The sequence below is a fragment of the Ammodytes marinus genome, assembly GCF_949987685.1.
Source record: "Ammodytes marinus genome assembly, chromosome: 20".
In the NCBI taxonomy this organism is placed as follows: Eukaryota; Metazoa; Chordata; class Actinopteri; order Uranoscopiformes; family Ammodytidae; genus Ammodytes; species Ammodytes marinus.
The window spans coordinates 20,486,570-20,500,839 of record NC_137224.1 but is presented as its reverse complement, the minus strand read 5'-3'; the positions used below and the strand labels follow the sequence as shown (position 1 = coordinate 20,500,839).

General features: G+C 41.8%; 1 protein-coding gene across 2 annotated transcripts in view; it reads right to left on the bottom strand.

Moving 5' to 3' along the window:
- LOC307267191 (caskin-2-like) overlaps window positions 1–14,270 on the bottom strand; it is a 58,294-nt gene that overhangs the window by 39,389 nt on the left and 4,635 nt on the right. The window lies entirely within an intron of this gene.

Here is a 14,270-nt window from a genome sequence, read left to right as displayed (position 1 = left end):
CTCAACTTCTAAAGCACTGACATCAACTAAACCTTCCATAATCATTCTTAGCACTATTCTGAAGTTCATTACAGAAGGATTTGTTCATACATTGTTAATGAAAAATGGCTGTATAAAAATCTGTTTGGTTAAAACTTTGGACCCTTAATATGTTGTAAAAACTTAATGAAGATTTGAACTCAGGCTTCAAGACTCAGGCTTTTTAAGATGTGCGAATATATGCATAATTAGTTAGATATTGCCAAAATTGCATATATATTCATTAATCAGAAATTTCTGAAAAAATTCATACAATAACTAAATAAATAGTAGTTTTATGTGAGTGATATACTGGCAAAGTTTCATGATTGTATCAACAAGATAAAATGTTAGCTGTAAACACCTGCAGTGTGTGGCCTTAAGATCTAGATAAATAGAAAAGGAGTGCAGGTTCACAAGGATGTCTCCTAGCTTAACCTCCCTTCATAATCCCAGCTAACAGTGTCTCCAGCTGGGCTTCAGCCGTGCCAGCAGCATCCTTGGTAGGTGGTGGTTACGGTTAGTAAGTTTCCAGGAAATGAATGTAAGTCTATGTAATATCCTCGAAAGTGTGCGTGCGTATGTGTGTGTGTGTGTGTGTGTGTGTGTGTGTGTGTGTGTGTGTGTGTGTGTGTGTGTGTGTGTGTGTGTGTGTGTGTGTGTGTGTGTGTGTGTGTGTGTGTGTGTGTGTGTGTGTGTGTGTGTGTGTGTGTGTGTGTAAAACAATGTGACTGCTGGGATATGAAGTTTCGCTAAGTGGGAGCCAAGATCCAGCTCTCAGGAGTAAAGAGGGCCGACAGATATAAATGCTGCTGCCACAGTGATGTGAAAAAGAATGTGATATTATTGTTGAATCTGTGGGTTTTAAGACCAAAAACACATGAAGATGACAAAACCAGCTGAGGTTCCCGTTAAAGATGTTGAGTCCCCTTGTTAAAAGGCATGATACAATTCAGTAAGGGACAGGAAAGATTTCACTTTTTCAACCCTGGTTGGGTCCAAGCCTAATTGCCAGAATGGCTTCATTAAGTGAACTCCTGCGTATCAAGTTTGTATCAAGTGCATCGCAGTTTGAGGTAGTGGTCGACCGAAATGGGGTTTTTAAATGGCCGATGCCGATTAAAATATTTAGAGTTCCTGGTGTTGGCTGTAAAATATTGCCATGAGGGCCTTCTGTCATGAGGGCCTTCTTCGTCCAGTCGTCTAGATAGAAAGAAATACAAGGTAAATATTTGGATTAAAATGTAATTTAAACGCGCTAACATTACTCAACAAATTAGCATTGTCAGAATACCAAAGACAGTTGAGATGAAATAAGTATCCGAATCCTCACACCGTCTTATTTATTCCATGTATTCTTCGTCCTTGTCAAAGACGCCTACATTACCCACACTGCAACACAACAATCAACAGAATGATCAGAGATTGTTATGTTAGCAGTGATTACTGTAGCAACAAGAAGATGAGGAGCAGGCTACCAGAGATAAACTTAATTCTTCACTTCTTCTCACTACAGCTCCACATTTTTATTTTATTTCCAAAGTTTTTGTCTTCAACCCCGGCCGATACCGACTGAAGTGACATCACTTGTTTAGGTTTCATCTTCAGTTCTTGCCAGCCATATGAAGACAGTACACACACACACACACACACACACACACACACACACACACACACACACACACACACACACACACACACACACACACACACACACACACACACACACACACACACACACACACACACACACACACACACACACACACACAGATACAGTATGTGCTGTTGAATGGAAGCTGACGAAACAGCCTGCACCAGTGTTGGAAAAAATCACTATTCAAAAATCTGTCATTGTCCACGGCTTGCATGGCGCTATGAAAAAGTTAAGATCTGTCTGAAATACTCTAAACTTTTTTTCTGTAAAGCTATTTTTAAACTCTCCACATAAAATCTTTGAATTAGAGCCCTCAATCAGATTAGTGTTGAATTTGGACTTGGCCAACGTGTGAATAATAAACTGTAATCGGCTGCAATCCTGCTAAGGCATAGACCCGCAGCCTGATATGTGCTGAATGTTAAAGCTGCTGGGGGAAATGGAGGCCCCCACAGTCAAACAAGCCCTGAGGCCGTGTGGGCATCAGTCCTTAAATAGGCGAGCGAGCGGCAGTCAAATGAGGCTTCCCTGACAGCGCTATACCTGCACACAACACTTTAGATATTTGCTCCGTTTATACAGGGACACCATGAGTAGTATGTGTTTGAATTTGCCTGCTGTGAATAAAAACAGACCTGGTTTGACTTGCCTGAATGTAAGTGTGTGTTTATGCCAATGTGTTTGTGTGAACAGACATAAAAAGAGGTAACACAGGCTGTGTGTATGTAGTGTTGATGCAGATGGAGTGTACTACTTGCAGAGATTCCAGCAGAGGACAGTAAACAGTGAGCGCCCCGACACCTAAGGGCGCACACATAGACCAACTATGCTAAGTGACTCACTTAGCTAAGTGTCATCAATTGTTCATCAATTGCTCCCTCGCTGCATGCTTTCACTATAACCAACACTGCAACTGGGTCTGGAGAAAAACACTCCACATCAAAACAGCTCAAGTCCAGGTTGTAATATGCAATACATTTTTCTCCATTGTTAAAAATGTAAGGGATTAGTTTCCCGTGGTAGCTGCTGGCAACTAGGTCAGATACATTCAATATTCGCTGACAATGAGCCAGTGTGGAAATGAAACAGAATGATCCGTTGTGTTGTGTTTGCATTGTGTATATTGGCCCGCGTGTGTGTCTGTGTGTGTGTGTGTGTGTGCGCGCGCCCATGGTTGCTACATCTACATCTGTACACATCCTCCAAAACAGCAAATTAGCACAGGCGTAAACACACCTGCAAGTTTTCCATATTACATAACATGTCTCAACCCTGCACCCCAGGGACAAAACACTCTACATACCATTCAAATCATCTGTTTACTCTACTCAACCAGCTCAATACAGGGCTCCTCCTCTATTTCCATGAGCTCTTCCCGCAACCATAACACGTGAAGCTCTGGGTTATACCAGTGCATCACCTTAAAAATACTGGCCTTAGAGCAAAACAAGTACGTTGGTTATTAATATTTATCATAGACCTAGGGTTGGGCAATATGATGGATTTACTGCACCCAAAGGCCATACACATTAGCCAGCCATCATTAAAGAAATATAAGATTTAAGAATACTGCAATAATGAGTTCCATATTTTGTGATTGAGAATTTCTAGTACTATACTCTGTGGCAATATAATCAAATATTGTTTTGAATTGAATCTAATTGGCAAAAATGTCAAACTGGATTTGAACCAAAACATACCCCGAAAATTCACCCACATCAAGTCAACTGAGCCGAGTGCTGCTTAGGGTGCATTCACATCTGATAGTCTGCTTATATTTGGATTCTTCTGTTCACACCAGATACGAGAATTATACACAAGTTTGGTTGTCTTTACCACCTATCATTTCCTCTGGTCTGAATAACTTGGTGTAGTGGACGAAAATGCAGCGTCATAAGGCATGTGAGAGCAATCATTGGTCGGATGTGTCTTTGGCCGGTGCAATATTGTAGTCCCTGCACTGCTCGACAATTGGTCATTTTCCATGTGGTAAACTACAAAAAGAAACTACAGGAAGTAGATCATTTTCCTCCTCCCATAACACATGCCTACGGGAGCTCGGTTAGTCCAAAAACACTCCTGCAGTGGTTCTCGCAGTTGGGTCGGACTCAAGTCTGCTCACGTTCTCACCACAAATGGAGCAATGGAGAATTGGTTTAGAAGCGTACCGAGACCCACTCTTCAACAAGGTCTGGGTACACTTGTTTGGTCCACATTTGGTTTGCACCTGAGTACGAGAGCTGTGTTCTCACCTGCACAAAAGAACCGTAGCAAAGGTGGAAAAGAACCCAAATTTGTTTCAATTGAACCAAACAAGGCAATCAGGAAAAGTGCCTTTAGGACATCCAACACTGACTTTGGACAACCATTTGCATGAGTGTATAGCAAATGAGAACATCTTAGAATGCTTATTCATAAAGTTTAGCTATCTGCTTATGAGGATGCCAGAACATCTCCAGTGATGTGGGCATCTATGCAAAATGTCTGCTAGTGACCTTGACAGCTATAAATCAGTGCAGCCAGGAAAGTGCACTCTGAAAGCAGAATTCCTTCTTTCTTTACCCGTGTGTCATAACAGTGAAATCACAGGCTCTCTCCACAGACCACAGGAGAACATTTTTTTGATCCAACACTACAGCCATTACGTTTTACGACACTTGAAAATGGCTTGTGTAATCTGTAAAATATGAAAACACAATTTCCTGAACCCAAGTTAAGGTCTTCAAATCGTTTTTTTACCAACAGTCCAAAACCCCCCGAAATGTACAATTTACAAATTATGGGGTAAATAAGGGTGAAAAAAGTAGCTGATCTTGCCATTTTTAGCAGCATGGCTTGATCAATGACTTAAATGAATGATGAACTACCAAAGCTGTTGGAATTAGATGGATAAGTTGGACGACTAATTGTTTTATATAAAAAGGTAAACAACTACTTTTACAGTCTTTCCAACACGAAGAAATGATACATATACTAATTTTAGTGCTTTAGTGCTTTATCTCAGGAGTCAAGGAAGTATGCATAGTAATGTTCGATTGGACAGGTACATTTTCGCTATACAATAATAGCATATCAAGCTTTTTTTAAACTTCCACAGGTAAGCCGACCTGCTGAAGTGACAAAGACTGTAGTGCAGAGGGATCTGGCCACTTCAAATTATTAGGGAAAAAACCAATGCAGATTTCTGCAAGGCAAGTTTATTTCTATAGCACAATTCAGACACAAGGCCATTCATAGTGCTTTACAGGGGCAGGAAATACATCACGATTAAAATACATCAAGACATTAGAAAATCAAATGAAAAATATGAATAGAAATAAAACATTTAAATTAAATTTAAATTACAGGTTAAAAACAGAAAAGTCTTCAGATTTGATTAAACAGAGCTGAAAGTTGCAGCAGACCTCAAGTTTTCTGGGAGTTTGTTCCAGATATGCGGTGCATAAAAAACTGAAAGCTACTTTTGCTTTCTTGAAGTACATAAATGTGTTATAGGTAGGGATGGCCATTTAGAATTTTTTCTTTAACCGGTTAACCACCAGAATTAACGGTTATTAACCGGTTAACCGTTAAGATTTAATGTAGCCTATTTATAGTGAAATACATGAAGCATTATAGCCGGGCTCCAGACCTTTTTTTGTTCCAAGGACCGGCATATTAATTTAAAAACAATTCAGGGAACAGTAGCCAATTTAAATGCCTACATTTTGACATTCACACGGCACCTTTGTCTGTTGTGAAAAGAGGTCTAGTATGCGAATGTAGGAGCAGAAAGCGCAATAAGTGACTAAAAAGGGACATTTACACACACACACACACACACACACACAGGCTTAGGGGATGGGTAGCCTACCGAAACCCGGTGCTAAGTAGTGCAGAGCATGGGGCAACATTTTGAAAGACCGTAATATTGATAAGCTCCGATGTTATCAGTAGCCTGCTGCATAACGATACTTAGTTAACGCTTTTGAGGGGGCGGGCACTCACTTCCTGGCTGTCTGTCTGTCACTCCCTCACACACTCCCTGAGACGGTGATAGATGCAGGACAGCATCCACCTCAAGAAGGCTAATGCTAGCACTATTTTAAGCTAGCGGGAGCCCACGCTGTTAATTCAATTATACAAACATATGACACGAGAGTGTTGTGACCATAAGTTGTGACTATCATGGACTTATTATAAAGTTGAGCGTAGCCTACACTACTCGTTTCATTATTTACTGACAGTTGGCATTCTTACATCCGGTTTAGCGATATCAAAATAAGAGTCCGGATTTTTTAACCGTTTAACCTTTAGTATTAACCGGTTAAAGATCTTCTTAACGGTTAATGGTTAACCAGTTAACCATGGACATCCCTAGTTATAGGTATAATAGGAAACTAGAAAACTACCAAGGGTAAGATGCTTGATTTTCTTGAATAGGATACTGCTTCAACAACAAGCATTTATCATCCATAAGGTACAATGGAAGTGACATAATGACATGTTCACAAGGAGAACCAGATCCACTGTTTTATACTTGTTAGACAACAAGAAGAAACCCATCATTATCCTGCAACCACACAAAGCAACAAAGCTCCATCCCCATCCACGTTAGTCTAATGAGATATACTGCCAGTGTTTTTCTTCTTCTCTGCTGTGTGTGTGTAGGAGCAATGCAGATGAGGACCGACATAGAGACCAATCCCAATCACAGAACCACGGCTATTACTGAAGACGACTGAGATGAAATGGGAAGAAATATGATACAGGTTCATGAAGAGTTCACCTGCTCCGAAGTGGAAAACTTCTGTATATTTGTTGCAGAGCTTATGCTGGCTCATCACATGCCTACTACCCTTTGATGTTGTGGAGTTGTCTAAGGTCTACAGCAGTTTGTCAGTTTATTTTTTTATTTATTGGCAGTTTCAAGCTTTATTGGATAGTCCAGAGATGAAATGGGGAGACAGAGAGAGATGGGGGAATGACCTGCAGTAAAGGTCCACGGGTCTGATTTGAAACCGCGACTGTGAGGGAATTTTGGGTCTTTAGTTGTAATATTAATGGAAAAGATTGAGAGGTCATATATGCCTATCTTGTGTGTCTGTCTCTCAGACTCTAGGTCAGCCTTGGAGCCTGTTAGGAGACACTTAGGTCAGTTGTATAGATAAAGTCTCATCTCCTAAGACTCCAGAATGTTATGTGTTCAGCTCTGAACCAAAACATTGGTACGCTTGGTGCCCGAGCCAGGGAGGTGATAGAGATAGCGCGAGGTTAAAACACAGCTCTAAGCATGAGTTTGGCAGAATTGAAGTGCAAGTCACGAGAGTTGCAGTCCGGTTCTCCTTGGCCAAGTCTGTAATAAATATTGCTTCATAATTCATCCAAGTCTCCTGAAATATTCTTCCACCTGAGTTGACCTCCAACCTTAAACAGAACTTCCATCACAGCGACCACTGCAACAAAGGCCGGAGCCGATATGCTACACGCTCTATCCACTACACCACCGGAGCGCCTCTTGTCAATTTATTTTCGAATACAGGTAATGTTTAAGATTTTCCCATCTCACTACACTTACTACGAACGATAGTGGTTTCCCTGCCAAATCCTTTTCATACAATCTTTCAAATCAAATCACTTGGACAAGACTATGACCTGGTTTTAGAAAAAGTCCTAAGGGGTTTCCGCCCAACACTTGGCTCGTTTCCATTTTAAAAATAGAAAAAAATACTGTGGCAAAGCCTCTGGGGCCGTTTTCTGATCACAGGCAACTGCTGCTGAGGTCAAAAAAACAAACAATACAATCAATTTCACAAAGGCTACTTTGCTCGGTGACCCCCCTCCAGCTAGTTAGTTTAGCGTCCTGATTATTGAACTCATGTTAAACACCAGCACGAGGTCACACACTCCTACATGGAGGGAAAAGTCATTACAATTCTCATTGAGCCTAAGAGACAAGGATCAATACGCTCTTGTCCCAATGCATTGTGGATATTTGGGTGAATGAGATGTTAAAATATGCTATTCACTGTTCAGAGAGCTAATAGGCTAGTCTCATCCAACAGAAAGCTAACCTAATGATGCATTTTCACCAAGCCCCTCTCAATCGGCTGGGAATTCCTTTAGTTTGTACTAGATATGTTTCCATAGCCGGGTATCAACAATGTTCACGTTGACGCTGCAACGATTGCTCAATTGATCAATGAGTCAATCAAAAAGGGAGTGAATCAGCAACTCGTTTCAATAATCCCATAATCAATTCTGCCAATGTTTCAAGCAGGAATGCCTATGCATACCAACACCAGATACTGATACAATTCCAATTTGTGAGACACGCTCCTTCCTTACCCATACAAATGCATGAGACACATTTGCATTAATGCGCACACCACAAGCCCACCTAGTCAGACAATCATATTTCCCTTGTCTGTAAAAGCACAAAAACAATTCCACAAACAGACAACAGATGTTTGTATTTTGAATTTTCTTATCACAGATTCAAATCGACACACACACGAATACAGTGGCAGGGCGTGTAGAGGCAGAGCCGAAGAACAGTGAAACCAAGCCTTACTGTCTGACTGCTACATTCATGCACCTGCCTGACTGACAGCTTGTTTTTTTTGGTAACAGGAGTAAAGAATGGGGCTCAATGAGCACGACGAGTGCCAGAATCCACAATATGCAGCCCGGAGCTAGTAATAAAAAAAGGCAAGAATATGCTGGATCAAATAACGTTGTCTATTGCTACCACACACGCACACACTACTTTAATTCCTTTTGGTAAATTCCTTAGCAATCCCAGACAGGCCATCCCATCTGTCAGGGGTGGAAAAGGGTCGGGATTAATGTGTGTGGGACCGTGTGTGTGTGTGTGTGTGTGTGTGTGTGTGTGTGTGTGTGTGTGTGTGTGTGTGTGTGTTACAGTGCAAGAGATAGGTGAACTTGAAAAGCTGTTCACACACTACTTCTTGGCTGCTACCCAAATGTCTAGCTAATAAAGTAGAAGGCTGATTAGCCCTGTTGGCCGGTTAGCTAATGGGCTAACTGCAATGCCCTGCTGCTATTGACTAAGAACGCTACAGATGGCATAAGAACACATTGAAGAGATGGAATAAATCTTGGTCATATGTTCTTTTGCATTATGTTAAGGGTCTAATGGTCCCCGTTCTACTAAACACAAGGACACATACTGATACACACGTGCACAAATGCGCCTTTGCTTACATGCTCTTAAATCCACCAGACTTCTAATCTGACACTAGGCCAGATGGGCTATCCCTAATTCAAGGAACAGGGGATGAAGGCAGTGGATACAAAGGATGGGGGGGTGGAGGGCGGGGGGAGTTGTTGAGCCACAGAATGATGAACCTGAAAAGAATAGTCAATAGTTCATCACTTTGGGAAATTTGCTTTTTTGCATTGTTAATTTAATTGTCTTGAGAGGTGATGAAATGAAGATCAAAACAAGAAAAGGCATTTTAAAGCGCAATTATTTAATAATGGATGCACGCGTCACCAGCGGAGCTTGGAATGAGACTTAAAAGTACAGGGATATATCTGCCAAATGATGTGGATATGAAAGGCTTACAATGAACAGGTTGGTAAAAAAAAAAATAAGAAAAGTACAACAGTTTATAGAAAGCACATTAATGATTCATCAATAACAGTACACACCACCAGTTGTGGAAGTGTTAGATTATGCTAACAGAATTCTTGAGTGAGTTCCCAATGGACATCCCCCACTTGCAGCAATGAGTTCCACTGCCTTTAGAGTTGATGTGAGGATTTCAGAGAGCTGCAAATGTGAGGGACTACTACTTTTCTCTGATTTACATAATTGTCAATTGAATATCTGTTTTTTTTTAAACTGTTAAAGAAGAATATAGTTTTTTTCGTTGGTCCAACCCCCCTTCTGCTCCCCCGAAAACTACTGTTATGATCCCTTGACTTTCCAACTAGTGCCAACATAAAGATAACATTTCCTTTTCCTTCCAATACAATCAACATTACCCTAAGCCTGTCTTGAGTGAACGCTATTCGCACAATCTAGGACAGATCATTTACTTGCATGCACCTGCTGTAGAACATAGCATTGATGAGATTATAATTCTAAACTACTAGTACTTCATGAATCAGCCTGTGCCTACCTGTGTGTTCGGTTCCTTTTGAACACTTGGGAAGATCTGAGTCACCGATGCGTATTGTGCACGGATCAAACGGCCGACACAATAGATGTTCAAATATGATCTTTTGCCTTTGTGTCTGTGCTATTTGTCCATCTGTCTATTGCGAATCTACCTACGGGGACCTTGTATTTAAGCAGGACAGAGGGAGAGGGTTGGGCTGTGGGTCAAGATGAAAGCAATCATGTGTTACAACAAAAGACGTTGTAATTAGGAAGGCCTTTGAAGCACCTCTAAGGGTCTAATGGTCCCCAGTCAGGCACGGAGCCACACCCACTTCAGTTTACTCCCACTAAAGAGTATGTGAGAGGGGTTCCACATGACTTTACAGGTCAAGCTGTCAGTCAGAATGCCAGTTGCTGGACAAGAGTTGCAGGAGCTTTTCTGTGCAACCACTGTATCAGACTACAACCAGCAAGCAAGCACACACCTGATGTGTCAGCTAGCAACAGCTAAGCAAAAAGAGGGAGGCTGTGGGGTAAGTCCACTTAGTTAACTGAGTGAGTGAGTGAGCAGCCGACCTGATGTCAGCAGCACAGCAGATGGCTCATCGGAGAAGAAAACCTCCCGTCTCAGCTCCCCTGTCCGTCAGCCCGCCCTCAGGGCCACACTGCTAATCCCCCAGGGACACCGCAAGACTCCCAAATCGCTTTACCATTGCTTCCTGAAGGCATCACAAAAGCTACAGCAGCCATAACACAAACAACTGTATAAGGTCACATATTGTGCAAATTGGTTTTTCAACATTATTAAAGGTGTGACTAGAGATGCTCAAAGTATGTTAGAAACAACCCTCTCTTTTTGTCCTGCTCCACCTTCCTTACAACATGATGTATCATAAGGGGGAAGCCATGCCCCCTCATTACCAACCTAGAAAACACCCCCAGATACCCCTGAATCTGAATCTACAACATGAAAAAAGTTTCTAGTAGAAACCCAAATTAAGGGGGGGGCGCCCATAGCTCAGTTGAGCCCCCGGGCCAAGGCCCCGCAGCGGACCAGGGTTCGAATCCTGCCCGGGTCAGTTCTCTGCATGTCCTCTCCTCTTTGCCCCATTTCAAAACTGTCTCCCCAATCTGTCTAATAAAAAGCAAAAATGCCCCAAAAAGTCATCTTTAAAAAAAGAAACCCAAATTAAAATGTTGGACCTGAAATCTAGCATAGTATATGACCTTTAAACTAGGGGTCTTCAAACAGTGAGGGAGGGGAGAAATGGGGCATGAGATGTGAGGGACAGGTGCATGCCCATGTTTTAAAAGGAAATATTATGGTAGGTGGCTGGCTCAGTGACAGACTTTGAGCCCCAGATTTTAACAAATTCTATCAGTTGTTATTGACCGATTAGTGCAAGGAACTAAGTAGCCTCAGGAAACTAAACTTATCAAACTAAAATACCCCTTTACAAATTCCTATTGCATGACTCACTCATTTGTAGAATTGTAAAGATTAGGTAACTTACCCATAATGGATGAGAAGGCAAAGGCTTTGAAAGAAACAATCTCTGAGAGTACAGGGTATACATCTCATTACTTATATTGCCTAACAGTCCAGAATCCAAAGATATTTGCCATAATATAAAATTGAGATAATATTAAAATAATTGATAGTAAATACTACTTGATTTGTTATTTTTCGATTTTGCGTTGCAATTCATGGAGTATAGTTTCAGCTCTAGACCTTTGCAATTGACTTCTGCACAGAGCTGGGATATGTGTGAAAGAAAACGACATTGTGTTATGAGCGTTGATTTTTCAGTGGTGGGTGAAACTCTAATGAATAATTCTAAGTCCAATAGTGAATACGAAAAAAAACAAAAAACAATGTGGCATTCAGGGCCCTCTCCCACGCCACATGAATTTTCTCCATCAGTATTCTGAAATATTAGACAAGTAAATAAAAGGAAGGAACAGGAAAAGGAAGCGACCTCCAGCGCTGTTACTCATTAAACAAATATTGGATGTCACACCACTTCCTTGGCTCTGGATACAGTATACCCATTGGCAGCTGTGTTGTGCTGCACTATACAGTATGTGAGGTCCTGTTATGTTATCCTACACCTAGTGTGTCAGTCTTGTGTAAAGCTGGCACATACCACAAACCACCCACAACATGACAGCAAACGCACACACACACGCACACACACACACACACACACACACACACACACACACACACACACACACACACTTCTATCTGTGTACACCCATTGACATAATGCATTCCCTAGCCCCTTACCCTAACCTTAACCGTTAGAATTAATTGCCTAACCCCAACCCCTCACACACTTACCCTAACCAAATCCATATTCTAACTTAAACCCTAAACCAACATGCCTTTGAAGAAGCGAGGATCAGGCAAAATGTCCTCACTTTCCAAAAATGTCCTCACTTCGATGGTAAAAAGCTAAAACTGGTCACCACAATGAAGCCTGTACACACACACACACACACACACACACACACAGTCCCCTTCTCCTTAGTCCTTTTTACTCAGGCCAGAGCAGCAGATCAGACGCCTACTGCTACCAACAGTAAGTGTTTTTGTCTGTCCACCACATGTTTGGTCACTCCCTGACCCCCGGGTTACCCCTACACCACTCCCTGCAGTTCCATTACTTAGTCCATGCTGCTAGGCAGGTGCCTCCCTCCCTCGCTGCTCCATCTGCACCCTGCCCCGGCCCAAGGCTCATAGCCTGGGGGGAATGTCCAGCATGTCAGCCTGACACCACCACCATGACAGCTTAAAAAGCACCTGACCTCTTATGCACTTATGGACAAGTTGTTGTGTTAACTTAATATCACCTACACTCACAATGAGGTCACAAAAGGTTTGGAATATAATCATGAGCAGCCGTGTTTGTTTCCTTTAACATCTGAATCTCAAAGTCCCAAAGAGTGATTGCTATTATATTTGCTATTATAACATATTGCTATTCTTAGTTTTTGGTGTAGTTGGCAAAAATGTCTATCCTATAAAAAGGCTTTTTCTCATTGCAAACATGAAAGTATGAGTACAGCTCGTAGCCATCTGCCTATTAGATGATCACATATTGCGTTAGGTAAAGAGTCAAACATTTTGGATTGTAACATTTTGTTAGCAAAACGTTTCAATGTTCAGAGATTACATAAAGTAAGTATGTGACGTAAATGTCCTACCACCAGTAATACTTTGCACAACTTTATTTATTTTTTTATTTTTTTTAGGGCGGGCTTGTTTTTAAAAACCTTTTTAAAGCAGGTCACTCCTAACCAATCAATCAGGCCTTATTGACAGGCCTGTGTGCTGTATATGGGAGACAGTGGAGGTCATCACTGCCAGCCACAAAATCTGCTCCGCTGCTGCTGTTACACACACACTGCAGGCTCTGGCTCCAGTGACAAATGAGTCGACCATCACCATTTACGACCTCCTGCTTGGGCTCCTTGAGGATCGGCTGTGCTGAAAGCAGTGTGTGTGTGTGTGTGTGTGTGTGTGTGTGTGTGTGTGTGTGTGTGTGTGTGTGTGTGTGTGTGTGTGTGTGTGTGTGTGTGTGTGTGTGTGTGTGTGTGTGTGTGTGAGGGATGGAGACTACAGGGGAAATACACTTTTCTTTCCATGTGTGCAACAATTTCTAATCTTTTATCTTATGTAATGCTGCTGCCCCAATCAACCAAAACGTCTTCGCAAGGGGTGGGGCTTACTAGCTAATTGTCTATAACTCATTAAACATAAATGCTATCATCATAAAGCATATTTTTTTGGCTTAACCCATATGGGCCCCCCACAAATGCCAAAAACTATTTCTTTAAAAAAATGCAATGTAATGTTTCCAGTCTAGATCAGTGTGCCTCTCTTGGACCATAGTGGTCTACCATGATGGGTTGGCATGATTTAACATTTTGGTCAAGAAACATAGCCTCCATTGACCAAAACATGTTCACAAGTGTGGGCTTAGCTGTTTATTTGCCATAAGTTAACCATACCAAACTTGGTACCTTCAGCACGTGTGTGGCAAATGGTTTCACCAAAGCAGGGCAATAGGGGGCGCCGCAGGTTAGCACTTAGCAACAGGCAACAGGAACATTCAAAATTGTGGGAATTGTGGGAAGTATCTTATATTGCTCTTGTAGTGCAGGTGCTAACCTGAGCCATAAAGGCATAAAGTACACAGGGCATGTATTTTTATGTGATCAGCTGCTGTGTTTGTATGTTGAGGGTTCATTTAGTTTACGAGAGTCAACCCAGCTCCAGCCACATAATCCCCAGCTAATTTGGCTAGTCAATGCTAGTTCACCAATCACCATACAGAAGTCCTTAGCAGAAGTACAAAAGAAAAAAGACAATAATATCACTTTGAATATCCTCTGCCGGGGGCGGCGCTGGCTGCAAAGTGTCTGTGTGTGTAGTGTTGAAAGTGTGTAACAGCAGGCTTTTTCCCCCCCTGACAGCCA